Here is a 13,777-nt window from a genome sequence, read left to right as displayed (position 1 = left end):
GACCTAAGCGGACACCACCTAATTTCGCCGTCCTTTTTGACAGCTGCGTACCCTCGTCCCGTGAGCATCAACCTCCAGCCCTGTTCCCATTCGCCTAGCTCATTTCTAATTGCAACCTGTGGGCCTTCCTCTAACGCCTTGGTGGCCCAGTGTTTCTGGATGGGGCTGTTTGTTTCATCCCCCCTAGGGAATTGATTCAGTGCTAGCAAGGCGGTTGCTAGTATGTGTGCCTGATCTCCCGGGGGAATAGAATTGGCAAAACCCTCTGCTTTTGCCAACACCTCCAGCCTGGTTTTCAGGGTTTGATTCGCCCGCTCGACTATGGCCTGCCCGGTACTGTTGTACGGGATACCCTGTACTAATGTGATGCCCCATTTCGAGGCGAATTCTTGTACTGGTTTGGAGGTGAAATTGGAACCGTTGTCAGTTTTGATCTGTTTGGGGATGCCAAGCCACGCCATGGCCGTCAGCCAGTGCTGAATTGTGGCTTTAGAGTTAGTTTTGGGGTGCTGTGTGGCCACGATCATTCCGCTGAAAGTGTCCACCGTCACGGCAAGCCACGCTCGGGGCTTCAGCAGTTGACACAAGGTGAAGTCTGACTGCCAGATTTGTGAAGGCTTGAGACCTCTCGGGTTGACTCCACTGGTCCACAGGGGTGATTTCTGGCAGTAAGGACAGGTCGCCACCACATGTCTTGCGTCTGCTGTAGAAATCCCACACCTCTTCGCCAGGGCCTTGGCCCCGATATGGAGTGATTCATGCAGCTGACGAGCTTCCTGCAACGTCCATACGCCTTTTGCTGCGGCGTCCGCCTTGTCGTTGCCTATCTGGAAGTAACCTTTGATTGGGTCGTGGCTGTTGGCGTGAATGATGGACACAGTGCCCTGTCGTGAGGAGAGCGCTTCTTCCAGCATTAGGGCTGCTGTAGATGTTGACACACCTGGTCCTGCCATGGCTAGGCAAAGCCTCGCCACGAATATAGAGTCCGTTACTATATTGAGGTGTTCATCTTTGAAAAGTCCGCACGCTAAGACCACTGCTGTCGCTTCCAGTTGCTGCACTGACAGTGTGGGGTCACACGCTTTAATGCAATGCCATCGTTCCCCTGCCTGCCACACTGCCGTCGCAGTAGAAGTCGTGGAGGAAGCGTCCGTGAAGACCGTTGGTCCTGGCTGCGGTCGGTCCTTGACCTTTAGTGGTATGTCTATGTCGACGATGCTCAGCAGCCGAGTCCAGGGTGGTTTTGCAGAGTAGGAGATTTCTCCTCCGAAGCCGGTGAGAGCAAGGGCTAGGTGTTCCGAAATTGCGGGTGACTCCACAGACGGTTGCTTGCGAAAGGGAAGGTGTATTCTCGTTGGCTCAGTTCCTAGGTGTCTCAAGGCCAGTTTCCTGCCTTTTCTGATGAGGTTGGCGACGCATTCGATTCCCGGGGAGAATGCACGAGCAGGTCTCCCGAGAACTACCCATTGGATCGGTCGGGATTTTTCGGAAGGTCCTTGTGCTAGTGCTCCCACTCCGCCCTTTGGTGTGAAGTGAACGTATAAGTCCAGGGGCATGGCCGGGTTCCACCTGGCTAGCGTGCTAGTGGACATCTGCTGGTCGATGAAATCGAGGGAGCTCGCCGCTTGTGGTGTCAGTTCCTTGGGTTCCCAGGGGTGTTGTCCCTTCAGGAGGTCATATAAAGGGTCCATGACCTCGGGGGGGATCAGGACGACGTTGCGGACCCACTGCAGCGATCCCACCAGGCGTTGCACATCGTGAAGTGTCTTGATATCCCGGTTGATCTTTACCTTGGGAGGAGTCACGTAGGAACTCGTGATTCCCACTCCTAGGAAGGTCACGCAGGGTCCTCTCTTGACCTTTGCGCTTGCGATCTCGAAGCCGTTGGCCCGGAGGGTTTCTGTGATTGTAGACACCAGGTGGTCCACCTGGCTTGTCGATGGTGCAGCGACTAGGATGTCGTCCATGTATTGGATGATGGTTGCGGCAGGGTAGGAATGTCGGACCGGCATCAGTGCTCTGTCCACGGTGATCTGGCAGATAACAGGACTGTCCACTAGGCCCTGTGGAAGCACCCTCCATTGGAAACGGAGGTTAGGCCGATTACTGTTCGGAAATGCCACGGAAAAGGCAAAGAGTTCTCTGTCGTCCGGATGCAGGGGTATCGAGAAGAAACAGTCTTTGATGTCCAGCACTGCGCACGGCTGTCCTTCAGGGATAGCTGAATTCATGGGTAGCAGTGTCTGGACTGGACCCATGGGTCGAATCGTCTTGTTCACTTCTCTCAGGTCGTGGACGAGACGATAACCCTCTCCGGACCTTTTGGGGATTACAAACACAGGGGTGTTCCACGGACTGGTGGAGGGTTCTATGTGACCCTTTTGTAGTTTGCGGTTGACCAGTTCCAGCAAAGCTGCCACTCGAGGCTCTGACAAAGGCCACTGCTCCCTCCAAATAGGATCTGACGATTTCCAAGTCAATTTGATTGGCAGCTGAGGGTGTACAGCAGTGGCCCCTATGATAAATTTGTAATCTCGACTCCTAGCATAGCAAGGACGTCCCTCCCTATTAGTGGCGGAGAGTTTTGCAAAATGTAGGGGTAAATTGCTACTGTCTGTTCTGGTCCCTTGTTCGTGTGAAGTGTTATAGCCACCAGCTGGGTGCTTTTCCACGCCCGGGTTTGTCCCCCCACCCCGTTCACTGGAGGGACTTCCTTAAACTGCCAATGTCTGGGCCAATGCGATTGGGGGAGAATCGTGCAGTCTGATCCCGTGTCTACCCAAAACTGAAGTCCTATGATGTGGGGGTCCCGACTGCCATAGAGGCGGCATGTCCCCCACACCCTCGGGGGTTCCTTCCCTATTTTCATGGCCAGGGCCACCCAGGGGTCCCGGTTTGGGGCGTCCCCTGCTGGTCCTGTAGCGCTTGCTTGGCTTGTGATGATGGGTGGTGTGAGGGCACGGTTGGTGGTACTGCATAGCTCTGCCATTGTATCGTTGGCGGGGGTGTGATACTGACTGCCTCCTGTGGGAGCATAGGGTATGAAGGTCCCCTGCTCCACTGTGGGTTGGCATAGATGGGCCGCCTCGCATCCATAGCGGGAGGGGGCCAAATATGGCCCGCACGCCCCCCCCTCTCCCGTTTCCCCGGGGCCGGGATCTACAGTCCCTAGCGAGGTGACCTCTCTTCCCACAGTTCCAGCAGGTCCCTTTGGGGCGCTGCTGGGGCGAGGGTGTCGCCTGAGGAAGCTGTGCTGGCTGGGGGCAGCTGGCCGCGACATGACCTGACTGGCCACATCTGAAGCAGGCCATCACACTGGTTAGGGTGTGGACGGCTGCTTGGAGTGGGGTCAGCTGTTCTTCCCTCACAACATGCTTAATCATGTCAGCCAGGCTGGCCCCGGCTGGCAGGGAACGCAATATATCTTTGGTTACGGTGTTACATTGCTGCCGAAGGCAGTCGGTTATCACCGGACCTTTAGCAACAGCGGGTAAGTTAGAAGAGTCCACCGCAGCCTGAAGGCGGTCAACAAATTGTGTAAAGCCTTCACCCTCCCCCTGTTTGATGGTCGACCATGGTGTCGGTCTGTCCACAACCCTGGATGAGGCGCGTATAGCTTCTCTGGCCGCCCGGGAAGTCGCCCTGACTTCCTCAGTCCGAAGCTGCGCAGCTTGCTGCTGGAGTGTGGCTACTTCGTCATGCTTCCCCAACAACCTAGATAAACTCGACCCGTGGAGTGGCTGCCCTTCCCCTGCTGCCTGAGCGAGCATGGCCGTACATCGGTCTGTCCATTCCTGTTTAAATATTATCAAACCCGCCCCATCAAAAAGCATACGGCTTATTTGCACTATATCAAAAGGGAGTAAATCATCATTGCTAAAAAGACCGTCCACGAGAGTGGAAACTACTCCTGAGTTAATTCCCTTTTCCGAAATAGCTTTTACTATTGTTTGAACGTCTTTGGAATTAATGGGAGTATATGTTCTTTGCTGGTTCCCCTGGGGTCCTGTAATTCTCACCGGGAAGGCATGCACCGATGCTGCGGGTGCCCATCCCGCGCATTCGATTTTGATTTTACCCCAGTCGGTGAGTTCGTATTGGGGCTGGTTCTCGATTGTGTTAAAAGTTTCGTTTGGTTTCGTCCGAAACCGCGTTGATTCAGTTTTCTCTGCTTCCGAGTCGCTGCTGGACTCGGTGGGCTCTGTAGAGCAATCCGAGGAGCTGTGGCTCCCTTCAGAGTCGGAAGTCGACTGCCAGTGAACTTCCGGTCTCTGCTGCCGTTTTGTTCAGCTTCGGCCCCGCTCCTCCCCTCGGGGGCGGTGCCGGTGCCGGTGCCGCCCCCTGGGCTCGCCCCGCCTCCCACAGGGAGGGATCTCTCCCATATATGGTGGCATCAGTGGGCGCAGCTCCCGAGTGAGTGTCCACCCTCTGCCGCACCCCCACGCATGTGCGTCTGCTGGGATCCACAGCTCCCGGCTGGGCATGGGCTCAGCGCTGGTTTCCCGCGCATGCGTGTTCGCGGCTGGCCGTGCCTCCGGGTTCTTCCCGCCGCGGGCCGGCGGGCTCCGCCCCTCCTCCCAGCCACCCGCGCCATATTCAAACGGGTAGGGCGGCGGATCCCCTCCGCCGTTCGCCCGCTCGCCAGCCCTCTCGATATTTCGGGCTTCTGCCGCCAATCCCTCCCAAAAGGACCGTGCGAGTCCCTCCGCTTCTTGCGCTAAGTCGGCTATCGGCGGGGAAGGGATGGGCGAGGGGTCCGCGGGCACCCCGGGGGGCTCCGGAGGTGGTCTGGGCCCCGGCGAGTCCCCCGAAGGGGTTCGCGGGTCCCCCGGGGGCTCCGGGGGCTCTGGGCTCGGGGAGGGATGGGATGCGCCCGGCCCCCGCGTTTTCCCGTTTTCAATCGGGTCGCCACCGGGGGGGGTTCGCGTTATCGCCCCCTCCCCCCGCTGTGGCGTGATTAACAGACAGGAGCGCGCAGTGTTCCACGCCTCCTGTTCTTCTAATGCTTTGCGTAGGGCGGCTTCTGCCTTCCCCCACGCTTTCAGGCTTTTGCTGCTGCCTGTGGCTTTTGTGTCCTCTGCTAGCGCGACAGTACATTTCTGCCACACCTCAGAGTGTAATATATCTATGGGTCGCGCAATGACCCGAAGCTCTAAGAGTCTCGTCAATGCGAGATTAAAATTCTTGAGCTCACATTTGATTCCCCATTGCATATGTATCAGACTTACGACCTTCGCTATTGCTTCCATACGAATCGCGATTCTTTGGGGCGTCCCCCTGTTTCGCCACAGTCGTTCCCGCGCTGTGGACGCTGTCCCCTGGCCAGGAGTTCCCCCGTCGCCCGGACTCGTCGCTCCCGGGATTCGACACCACTATGTTGCCTTCTTGTGAAGGTCGCGGTGACCTGGTTTCGGAGTCCAGCACGGCGATCCCCTCCTTGGGATCCCTCGGGGCCAATAACAGACGCTGACACCAATGTGGTGGACGGTTAAAGGCGTTTATTGAGGGGTCTCGAGGGTATTTATGGACTAAGGGGCTTCTCTACGTCAGACAGGGGTTTGGCTATACTTTCTAGGGTTAGTATGGAGTGGAAAGTTACTGGCATGCATAGGTTAGGGGGGCTACACGTCTGGCTACATTCCAAGGGTGATCTTTATCTATGGGGAGAGGGGTAGAAGGATTCCTGTAATTTTCCGTCACAGCCCGAAATCTTCCGAACGCCTGTCCCTATGCCTACTACAGGTATGGACCCACTGGTCATAATGTTGTTTGGTCTGTTTATATGGGTGTGGCATCTATCCCTGTATATGTTTCTGTACATGCACTATGTGCCCATCATGGTAGTCTTTTTCAGAGCAGGGAGAAGGGATCAGGATTGCTTTGTTGCTGTACTGTGTGACATCCCTTTATGACATAATAACATCAAAGGCAATGAAGGTCATTTGGGATGTGTATTCAGTGCTGCTCTCCTACTCCTGCCTCAGGTGCTGCTTTTGGGAGTGCATCAATAACCATACCCAATATATGGAGGGAACAGGGAAGGATGAATTTTCCCTGCTTTTCACACTTTTTTTCCTCCTTCAGGCCTGTTAGAACAGGTTCTGAGAATTTTGAATTTCCTTTAGATATTATGGAAACCACGTTCTTGTTGCTATGCCTCCTCGGCACAGTCTTCACCATGTTAAGAGCCAAAACAGATTTCTAGAAAGGTCATTCAGAGCTCTGCCCCGAGGGTGGATAGTCATGAGTGACATGGAATGTGGGAGGACATGGACTAGTATTTGGAGGATTTCTCTCCTCCAATAATCTGGAAGCTCAGTCCTGAACAGCTACAAGACCCTGTTAAAGGGATTAAAAATGCAAAAGAAAAATCAGTTTCCTTAGTGAGGGATGAAGAGTAAGCAGAGCCCTCACAACAGGAGGAAGAGGTGTAACTGCGCGGCTGCGGTCACAGGGAATATGTTCTCTGGCCAGGTCACTCCCTGAGATCGATGGGCAGTCACAAGAGAGGCCGTCCCCGTATCTCTACGGAGACCTTCCCGGGTGGTGCTGTGTACAGGGGCTCGCAGCTCCCTGCAGCAGACGGTTGTGGTGCAGATGACATAGCAGCAACCCAATATGAGGGACCGAGGCAAAGGAATCAAGAGGGATCACTTGTTTCAGTTCTAAGGAAGGTTTATTTCCCCAGAGGAGTCAGGGACAAGTGACAATAACTGAGGGCAAAAAACTGCTTTTTAAGGAGGGGAGGGAATAAGGGAAGGACACAACTTTTTACCAATAGGAAGGCATTAGGGAAGGAGTGCAGGGTAAGGGCTATCCAATAGAAGGCAACAAGGGGAAGGAGCAAATCTTGCAATCCAATCTTGCTTCGAGGAAGGGATGAAGGACAGGGAACACTCCAGAACAAAAGGCTGTGCTATCTTTGATAGACAGGGGGATTGACATACACTTGGCAGGAAAATCTTTGAGTAAACAACTCAGGACTGAACCATCAGGGAAGCCAAATGGGGAACATGGAATGAACCATTACAAACTTATAACAAGGAATATTTAAAACCTACTACAGAAGAACAAACTGTAAAATAACAGACTACCACAAAGAGGTAGGGCCAGAAAATCACCTGATCCCTATCCCCAGGTGGGCTGTGAGAATATGCAAAAATATTTCAGCTGCCAGTCAAGAGAGCCTCTGGGGAACTGGTTACTCCAATGCTGGGATATCACAGCCCACAATACAAAACTAGATAGTAGTAAAGCCAAGCAACTGAGATCCCTGTCCTGGGATGTGGGCATTGACAAGGGGATTGGGAAGAGAACAGATATTCCCAGTCTCTGAAGGCAACACCTGTCAAGTGTGAGGGAAAGGTATTCTCTCAAGGATAATGTAGTAGTATGCGCAAGCAGGTGGAATGCCATGGAGCAAGGTGCCCAGTACCTGAGATAATTAGCTGTGCTGGAGGCAATCTATAGGGATTTGTGGCTGGATGTTCCCCCTACCACAGAAGAGCTTATCTGTTCTGTCCATCAGCTGGTGCAATGGCTCCGGACATTCTCCCCCCTCACATGAATTGATGAGATAACCCAGGCCAGCCTGTCCGGCTAATGAGTTATCTCTTGCTAGTGAGTGTCTCAGTTTTGAGACAAATTTCAGGAGATAACACCCTGGAATGAATGTTTCCTTTAAGGAAAAAGGGCTTCAATAACTCCCTTTCCTTCTGCCAATGAGAGAAATGGATACCAGGGGGTATAAGTGAAAAAGAAATGTTTATTCGCAAAAACAAACAAACAAACAAACAAAAAAACCCTAGATATTGAAATTGTCTGACCTCTGACCTTACCCCCCAGAAACCCAATAATAGCCTTCTCTTGGCTGCAGGTACTTTCCCCTTTGGTGTAGTTACGGTTGCAGCTGCCAGGGGCACTGGTGGCTCCCCAGCCGGGCAGGGCAGGTGCAATGATTCTCCCGTGGCTGCAGGGGCTGCTGTGGTGAGAGTTTGGCCGTCTTTCTCCACGTGGACAATGGTGGATGTAGCTGGCGGAGAGGGATGGAGAAGGGGCTTCCTTTACATCTCACAGAGGCAGCCAATCCTGGTGCCCCCTCTGGACAGCGAAAGGGACTGTAGCAGGAAACCTCAGAAGCAGCTAAGCCGGAACAGCAGGGCGGGTTCCCCCGGGGCAGCAAGCAAGAGGCATCAGAAACTGCAGCTGTAGCTGGACCAGCAGGCAGGGGTGAAACAGATACAGTGTAGTAAAAAAACCTGGAGCAGCAGTAGAGGCACGGCAGGGGACTGGCAGGCAGCAGCCTGGATCCCAAACACAGCAGAGAGAGAGAGAGAGACTCGCCAGGATTTCTCACTGGCGCTGGCTGGTCCCTGGGGCCAGGCTATGCAGAGGGTGGAGGGACAGCCCCTCGGCGGGGAATGAGGGCGGTCCCAGGATTTGATGGGACATGCTCTGGCTCTGGGCTTCCCTACAGCAGAGCAACAACAGAAGCCAAGCCGGTAAGCTCAGTCACAGTGACAAAGGAAAAAGAAAAAAAGAATCGGGCAAAACCCACAGAAACAACAGGATCCCTGGTCAGACATACTGGCCGCGTGCGTCCAGTTGAGCAGCCTGTGCCAAAAAGAGGAAGGGCTGCCTCTTGCCCTGCCCCCGACTCCCTCTGGATACTCCAGCTTGGCTCCCATTCATCACGATAGCCCCAGAGCCAGGGAGAATGGGGAGTGTGGGGGGTGGGGCAGGGACAGTAGCCACTCTGGGCACAAACAAAACAAAGAAAAAACCCCAAAAATAGTATGGGATAATAAGCCATACTCAAGACAGTGAGTTATCGCTCTCTGGTGCCAGAGGTGCAACTCCCAGTTGACAGTAAACATTTTGTCTTGAGAACAAGATGTAGGGAGATAAGCTGCTGGAATTTCGGATTGACAAACACTTCACTTTACGAACTGTTATAGATGAGTAATGCGATGGTTGACTCTGACAATTAAGGGGTGGATATTAAGTATATGTTAAGAGAAGTTTTGTAGATGTATGGTTATGTTTCCCCTCCCCTTTGCATTGTTATCACGGGATGGCCTTCGTAGTCAGGGCATTTGGGTGGGTTGGCTTGTTACTATGGCAACACCTGACCTCCAATCAAGATGTAAGAAAGTGATCTTCACAATTGGACAGCGAAAAAGGAGTCGATTGACAAGACTTTGGGAGGGTCAAGAGGTAGAAAAGGCAGAACATCCATTTTGTAGATGAGCACATGGTGACTGAATCCTTTGCTCCCAGTGCTGTATTTTTCCTTATTCAGTCTTCTGTTATATTTTGATAAGGGTTTAATAAACATTCTAAATTTTTAAAAGTGAGTATCATTTCTCACAAATGGGGACTTGTCCGGGATATACACCTTGCCTCCGTGACCCAAGGAGTTTTCGATAGAGAGGCGCACCCTGCTAAAAGTTCAGCAGTTTGATCGGACTCTCCCAGGACCACCGATGGTCATAGGTTGAAACCCTGAGGACACCAAGAGACTGAATAATAAAAAAGAAGAAGGGGAAGGTGAGTACCATCCTCATAACTATTTTGGCCAGATTGTTATTCTGTAATCTGGATGTACAAACGTCAGCTTCAGACAAGTGGTTCATGGGACCAGTCCTAGTCTGTTGAAGCTTCAGGATAGTGGATGGTCGGAAATAATGGGCGGGACACGTGGGAGAGAAAAGGGGGGACCCCGTGGCCAAGAGGAAAGTGGGGATCCTGTGGCCAACGGGACGCATGAGATTGAAGGATTTGAGGGGACTTGGGAGCATCAGGGGGTGCTGTGTTGAGAGTCCCCAGGTTTGTGGCGGGGGTCACCCATCAGTGGAGACCGTGCTCATGTTGGGGCAAGGAGTCGCTGCAATTTTTCCAGCCCATTGGCACAAAGGAAGTCAGAGAGCTGCTCCACGTGGAGGAGTGGCATGCACGGCACGCAGAGCTGGAGGGCTTTTAGTGCATGGTCACCGCGATAATTTCCAGAACCCACCAAGCCAGGAGTGAGGTGGAGACAACGCCCACTGAGCCAGGAGCAGGGCAGGGCCGTCACTTGCTGGGTGGGGACTGGGGCAGATGCTGGGCTGTACTGGCTCCCCTGTAATACACACTAGCATAATGCCATGAGACCAAAGCATTGAGCCAATGAGGAGAGGAATGGCAGGGACCAATCTGGTGATACGGGAGTCCCTGGATTGTAGAAGAGTTCTTTTTTTTTACTTTTTGGAAGAAAGGTAAAGGTTTATTTTCTTTTCTTTCTTTCTTACTCTTTCCTCCTTTCCTTGTTTCCTTCCTTTCCTTTCCCCTCTTGGGAAGGTGGGCCTTGTTAGGAGGGCCTGTGGTTATCTGTCGGGATGGGACTGGGAACAAGTAGGGAATCCCCTGGGGAAGAAGGAGGAAGTGAAGAGGTACCAACAGGTATACCCCCAGATAGCCCACTGAGAAGGAAACTAGCCCGGTGGAAATATGACCCCAATACCAGAAATAAGGACGAACTCAAAATGATTTAGTACTGCATGGTAGAATGGACTAAAAGAGAAATTGGGACCAATCATGTATACTGGCCTAGATATGGATCAGACAAAAGATTAATATGTCGGGCATGACACATCTATGTAAGAGCTAAGAAACCATTCAATCAAGAAGACAGTAACTATGCTGCCTGCTGGGAAGGGAAGACTTCAGCCTTGAAGGTGAGCATGTTTAAAGTATCAGAAAATAAAGAATGGGACCTGTTAGACCATTTGCCCCCTCCACCTCCATTAGCATCAACTGCACCTCCCTTGCTCGCTGATAGGCCTAGTCAAAACACTAGAAACAGAGTAGCACAGCAAGAGGAAATCAGATCAGGAGATGGGAGCCAAGCAGTAGGATTATATCCTATGAGAAAAGTACCACTGGGTGGGGTGCAGGGAGGAATTGAATTTGTAACCATACCGCTCAATTCCTCTGACGTGAGGATGTTCAAAAAATAATAAAAAATATTACTAGAGGACCCCATTGGATTAGCAGAACAGTTAGACCAGTTTCTGGGGCCTGTCTTAGATTGCAAGGCAATGTGTATTCTATTTGCCATCTGTTAGAGGGGTGGCAGTTATCTTCTGTTAATTGGGCAGTTTTCTTTATCTCTTCCACAAACCAATCCTCCCTCCAGAGAGACATCTGCTGTTAATGGGCCATTAAATGTCACTTCGTGACTGATAAAAATTACATCATCCCACTGTGAGATGCTTCTCCCAGGGGGAGGAGCCAAGCATTCCTAACTGGATATAATTTGAGATTTTTGGGACACCAGCACAGCCTTTCCACTGGATTCCCAGAGGAACAGCTGCCTTTTCCACTGGATCTTCAGAGGAAGACTACACCCTTCTACAGGATCACTGCTTCAACAGAACCACATCTGCCACTCCAAGAGGACTGCAGCCACCATTCCAATTAGACTGCTACCAACACCCTGACCCACAGGGTGTCAGGTTGTGTTCTGACTCTGTCAGTGTTGTTTTGTTTTACTGCATTGCTTATTTTATTTTTATTTTCTTCCCTAATAAAGAACTGTTATTCCTGGTCCCATATCTTTGCATAAGAGCCCCCCTTAATTTCAAATTTATAACAATTCAGAGAGAGAGAGTTTACATTTTCCATTTTAGGGGAGGCTCCTGCCTTCCTTAGTAGAAACCTGTCTTTTCAAACCAAAACAGGGCCCAATATTTACACATGGGAAAAGATGCAATCAGTAATGACCATATTTACACTGGAGGAAAGACAGATGATCCGGGTGGCTGGAATACAGATAGGGGAAAGAGAACATATGCAGGGACCTCCTGGGGACCTGAAAATGCCCACAGTGCACCCCAATTGGGACCACAAAAGCACCGGGGTAAGGCAAGACATGGAGGAGTATAGAATAATAATTATAAGAGGTATCAAGGAAGCAGCTCCATGAAATCAGAATGCTCATAAGGCTTTTGATGAGCAGCAAAAGAGGGAAGAAACCCCAACAGAGTGGCTAGAAAGATTAAGGAAAAATATGAGGCAATATTCAGAGGTTGACCCTGATACAGTGGCCAGACAGACCTTGCTAAAGATAAATTTCGTCACTCACACTTAGCCGGATATATGGAAAAAGTTAGAAAAGTTAGATGGTTGGCAAGAAAGGAGATTAGAAGATCTTTAAAGAGAAGCACAGAAAGTATATGTGAAGAAAGATAAAGAGAAGGCCAATGTGAAGGCCAGAGTAATGGTAACTGCCATTAGGGAAGGAAACCAACACGTAAAGAACAACCCATGTAAGGGAAGGGGACCCCAAATGCGAGAAGATAGACGTAGGAGGGATGCAGCTCCTTAGCACTAAACACAAAAAGGAGAATTTGGGAAACAAGGGAACCTAGGACCAGTTTGCTTTTACTGTAAAGAGAATGGACATATCAGGAAAAATTGCCCCCCCTAAAAAAAGGACCTGAGGGTCTATGAGACTGAAAAAAGGAGAAGTGGAAGACTAAGGGTGTCAGGGGCTCTACTTCCTGGAGACAGAATACCATCAGAAGCCCTTGATAACTTTAAAAATAGGTCCCCAGGAGAAAGAATTTAAATTCTTAGTAGACATGGGGGCTGAAAGAACTTGTGTTTGTAAAATTCCAAAGGGGTATTAAAAGGGTCAAGATACTGTGCAAGTAGGAGGTGCAAAAGGGGAAGGGTTCAAAGCCTCATTTATAAAGCAAGTAAAGTTTGAAAGGACAAATAAAATAGGAATTGGGGATGTTTTATTAGTTCCAGAAGCAGGGTGCAATTTATTAGGACGTTATTCACAGGTACAGTTGAACACTGGAATACTCCCAGAGGAAGGGAAAATAGTAGTTAAGCTTCTCCAATTAAGGGAAGAAGATGAGGAAGAAATTCATTAAAAAAACCAAGGTAAATTAAAAATGAAACCTATAGTAATAAAAAATAGTTAAATGAGAACCATCCAGTTCAGGTATGACAATACCCACTCTCCCCTGCTTGGGATTGAAGGTACTTGAGACAATAGTTCACGTTCGAACTCAGGTGTTTATTGTTTCTTATCAATGTTACAGACTCACAGCTGTGAGTTCTGCAGCCCTTCATGAACAAGGCGCAAAATGGCTATCTCTTGTTACAAGGTCTTTTAAGGCTAAACTATCCAATTAAGAAAGGACACCTAAATTATTTTCCCTTTTAACCCAATAACTAATCCCTCGAAGTCCGCACTGTGGACTTTTCTGTCCAATTACAAAATACCACCCAAACCCATGAAGAAGAAGGAAGAAGAACGTAAAGAAGAACAACCTGCCTCCACCCTAAAACCTCCATCTTGCTTCATATTTATTACAATAGTCTAAAATCCCAAACTCTATGTTTTTCACCCTGTGATATTACACACTTCTAACCAACTACACACCTGCAGTCCCAGTGCTATTAATCCATTTTGGAAGCCTGTTCCATGGCCTCAGGTCAAATGCAGTGCTCTCCTGGGGGTCAGTGCCCATCAGCACAGAAAGTCTAAAATTCTCAGCATCCAGGATTCCAACAGGAGATGAGGACTGCAGCCAGTGATCCAGGACCTACTTGAAGAGGGGACCTTAGAACCATGTATGTCCCCCCATAATACACCCATGTTGTATTGCACTAAATAATTTCGTTAGCTATTATTTTGCACTGGGTGGTCTTGTTGTTTTGCACCAAATAGTTGATGTTGTACCACATGGTTTGTTCCATTCTCCCCTCTCCCCCAAAGCCC

The 13,777-nt window shown here is 50.5% G+C and overlaps 1 long non-coding RNA gene across 1 annotated transcript; it reads left to right on the top strand.

Moving 5' to 3' along the window:
• The first annotated feature begins 9,438 nt into the window (after positions 1–9,438).
• On the top strand, positions 9,439–11,594 carry LOC136568567 (uncharacterized). The gene is made up of 2 exons (XR_010785256.1): positions 9,439–9,549; positions 11,318–11,594. It is a non-coding gene; the product is annotated as an uncharacterized lncRNA (long non-coding RNA).
• Positions 11,595–13,777: the final 2,183 nt, after the last annotated feature.

Source organism: Molothrus aeneus, chromosome W (assembly GCF_037042795.1).
Source record: "Molothrus aeneus isolate 106 chromosome W, BPBGC_Maene_1.0, whole genome shotgun sequence".
Taxonomy (NCBI): Eukaryota; Metazoa; Chordata; class Aves; order Passeriformes; family Icteridae; genus Molothrus; species Molothrus aeneus.
This window is presented reverse-complemented; position numbering and strand designations above follow the sequence as displayed.